This window comes from Adiantum capillus-veneris, chromosome 25 (assembly GCF_014529385.1).
Source record: "Adiantum capillus-veneris isolate H3 chromosome 25, ASM1452938v2, whole genome shotgun sequence".
Lineage (NCBI taxonomy): Eukaryota > Viridiplantae > Streptophyta > Polypodiopsida > Polypodiales > Pteridaceae > Adiantum > Adiantum capillus-veneris.
The window spans coordinates 77,212,979-77,216,962 of record NC_140955.1 but is presented as its reverse complement, the minus strand read 5'-3'; positions in this window follow the sequence as shown (position 1 = coordinate 77,216,962).

Sequence of the window (3,984 nt, the reverse complement as noted above, 5' to 3'; positions counted from 1 at the left end):
CTACATCACCTCCAAAACGGAGAAGACCATCACATACTTCTCCACACCATACTTCAAAGAGGGATGACAAAAGGCAAGAGAAGAAAAAGGAGAGAAAGAAGACACCCTCTTCTCCATCTTCTTCATCCTCTTCCTCTTATGAAAGTGATGGTGAAGACAAAGAAGATCAAGGAGAGAAAAAGGCGAGAAATAGGTCACCCTCTTCTCCATCTTCCTCAAATTATTCATCTTCTGAAGAAAGTGATGGTGCAACCTTTGAACCATCAAAAAGAAGAGGCCATAGGAAATCCTATGCCGCGTGGAAGAGGTCGTCCAAGCTCAAGAAATTCAAAGAGGGAGGGAAGAGCATCTCTTTCCTTACCTATGATGGAACTTTTGGTGCTACAGACAAAGTCTTGGCCTTTATCCAACAATTCGATGCAGTGTTTGGAGATGAGGGCTTCACAGAGTCCTCTAAGCTATGCCATGTAGCTATGCACTTTCAAAAGTCCTCCAGGCAATGGTGGTCTAGCCTACGGGCCAATGGTGAAGCTCCACGAACATGGAAAGCTTTAAGAGCTTCCATTATGAAGCAATTTTTGGCCGCCGATGCCAAAGACAAAGTACTCACCGAATGGCTAAGCTTAAAGCTCTCTCCCTATGAATCCATTCACAAATATGTAGACAAGTTTTGGGACCTACAACTCAAAGCCACTGTCTTCAAAACGTTGGATTTTGGAGAGCAAAAGCAACAATTTTGTGCGGGCTTAACTGAAGAAATGCCGGAGCATGTCAACTCCTAAAGGCCACGCACCATATCGACGGTTATACACCATACTATGGTGGCCTCTCGAATCAATTTCCAAACGGGGGCTAAAAGAAATTCTAAGCCCATGGAAAACAAGGGTTCCAATGAGCCTAAGGGGAAGGACAATGTCCAAAAGTCTCCTAAGGGCAACTCCAACAAAGCTAAAGAGAAGGGAGTTTACAAAGGCAAAAATAAACTCTCTTCTGAAGAGCTTGAGCGTATCACAATGATAACCGTTGTTTCAAGTGCGGCGAGCAAGAGCATGCATACCGCACTTGCCCCCAAAAGAACAACCGCCATGAGCCTCCTATAGCTACCTTGGTCAAAATCCAAGAGGAGGAAACTCACCACAAAGGATATCCTCTATGCCATACTTGGGGAAAGGTAAGAGAACATGATGCTTTTATTCTCTTTGACCCTGGTTCTACTCACAATTTTATATCTATAGAGTTGGCCACCAAGCTAGGCATACAAGCCTACGAGATGGGAGATGTCCTACCCGCAGATGATGCTTTCAAGGGGCAAGAAGCTTCAGTCACTCCCTTAATTGGTAAATTGAGGCTCCATGTCCAAAGCTATGTAGACAAAGAGGACTTCTTTATCTCTCCTCTCAAGCATGAGGATGTAATCGGAAGTTATAAACTTGCGAGCTTGTGATTTCGAGCCTTATAATTCCTAGTTAGAGCTTTTGCATATTTCATCATATATGATGAGCTTTTCACCACTTAGTGTAAGCTATTTTGAAAAACACTAACCACAAAATATGGATATAATACCCAACATTAATGGTTCAAGATAGAACCGTTGTTGCTAGTAAGCCCACAAATACAAAGAATCCTTCAATACATTTATTAAAATTATTTTAATTAGTAATAAGAATAAAACATGCTTTATAAATGTGATCCGATAATTAGTAGAGACAACTAAAATGCCAAAACACTTTGCAGTGAAATAAACCACTACTAAACCATGTGCCCAACACATGGACCTGCCAATGTGGACACGGTACCTTAATTTAATACTTCATTTCTCCTAGAAAGATAGAGCTCAAAATAATCTTTCTTGTTAAAATTTCATCGGATACCATAATGGGTTTCACCAAAAAGTTACAACAAAATAGAATTTACAATGCAGTTTGGTAATTAGTAGGGGAATCCAAGTTGCCAAAATACTTTTCGATGGGATAACTTTGAGCATCTGTTTGAGATCGCATAGCTATTCACTATCTTGAAACTGGACTTAGAAGACGAGGTTGAGCAAGTATAAAGGCTAAATCTTGCTTAGAGAGCAGTGGTTGATGCATTGCCATATGTTGATGGCGCTCCAAACCCAGGACATATATATAAACATAGTAAATATGCTTACATGCTAGAAATGCCTTCTTATCTTTCTCCCTCTTTTGAAAGTCTAAACAAGTGCATGTAGGATCTTCTCATATATGGACATCATAGCATTCAGTAGTAAGAAGACGAAAAACCACATGATTGTGTGCCACCATTTCTTTTTCCTCTATCAATGTTGCACTTAGACTCTCAGCTCTGCAGCCAAGCACTTTTCAGCTTCTTTTGAGATTCCATGCCTCCATTTTTTACTCCTCTTACATGATGGAGGAGTGGTTATACATTCACCCTCTCTTGCCACTATTACACACCGTAGTTGAAAACCTGCCTTTGAAAGGCCTGCATACTCCTCCTTTGAAATCATGGTACCAAGTTGAATTGGCCATGTTGTAGGTGTATCTGGCTTGTGATTGACTTGTTTGTCAACATTCCAAGTGTGTTCAACATTGTGGTTACAAAACCACATCCATTGAGCGAATGTTTTTCCATCGTATGTGCGCTCTGGCCAAAATGATGGTGCGACCAACCCAGGACTTTGACTCTCAATTACATTCATACATTTTTTTCCTTTTTCTCTTCCAAAGCATTTTCTACGACAATGAATTGGCATGCGCCTAAGGGCCCACATTGACCTGTGTATATCCTCTTCCAAAATTTGAGCTACACTTTCCACACCACCACCATCACCATCTTTATTACCAATGCTATGATATTTTGTACTTTCATTGTAAGTTGGTCCTTCTTCTTCGACAAAAGTTTCCTACAATCTAGCTGAGTTATCCACAGTCACATTGTTCATATTTGTGTTTTTTGTGGTCGTCCGCGTTGGCAGCGATCTCGTGACTCCATGATATACCCTGGTCAGTGTGAGCTATTGCCAAGGTTTGACCTCTTCTTTCTTTGCACCGATTCTTTGTCACCATGTAAAATTGGATCTTGGAAATTAGTTTCATTATCATTCATTCCATGCAGCACACGAGTCACCATAGCCGGGGTTGGAGTCAACCTTGATTGTGCTCTATTCAAGAGAGAGTGTATGTCTGGTCCAGTACCTATGTATCGTCCAGTCAAGTATCCCAACTGCTTTGCACATTGAAGATAGGAGTTGATGACATCTGTAACACAAGCATCATACAATGTGATCTTTTTTTTTCCTCCCTCTCCAGAAAACCAACTTGCATGTATACTCTCTGATAAGTTTGTAGTAGGGATAGCAGCACGATCCCATGGGCTAAAGTCATCCTAAAAGATTAGAAACATTAGTTCACAACATTAGCTCACAATATTTACAGATTTATACCAAAAAAAAAACTCACATTTATGGAAATACCCCCCCAATGTGAGATTCTATCTTCCCACCAGGAGAACCAATTTTTCAAAGGCACCAAATTCTCTTTTGGAACACCATTCTCATACCACCATCTCTTTATTGACCTAGCTCGCATTTGTGCTTCCAACAAAGTGTTACTTGTTCGCCATTTTTCACACAAAGAAATATGCTCCATTTGTTTTTCATTTGGAATGAGTGCTCTTGTTTTCTTTTGGAGACTTTGCTCCCAATGGAACAAGCATGATCTTTCACGACCTTCCATTACATTGTCTGCTCCTCCATTGTAGACTGCTCGAATAGCATTCCAATTGGCACCTGCCTCATCTGCCATAAACCCAGTGAAATTTGCAATTGAATATCCATTCTCAACCATAACAGAATTGAGACTTTTCCAAAATAATATTTGTGACTCTGTATCTTCCTCCTTGGTCTCACATATTGCAATAACCATCAAGCTCTTCATGCTGAGGCAAAAAGTATGCATGGTAAGACGTATTAGTCAATAATTAAATTATCACTTTTATATA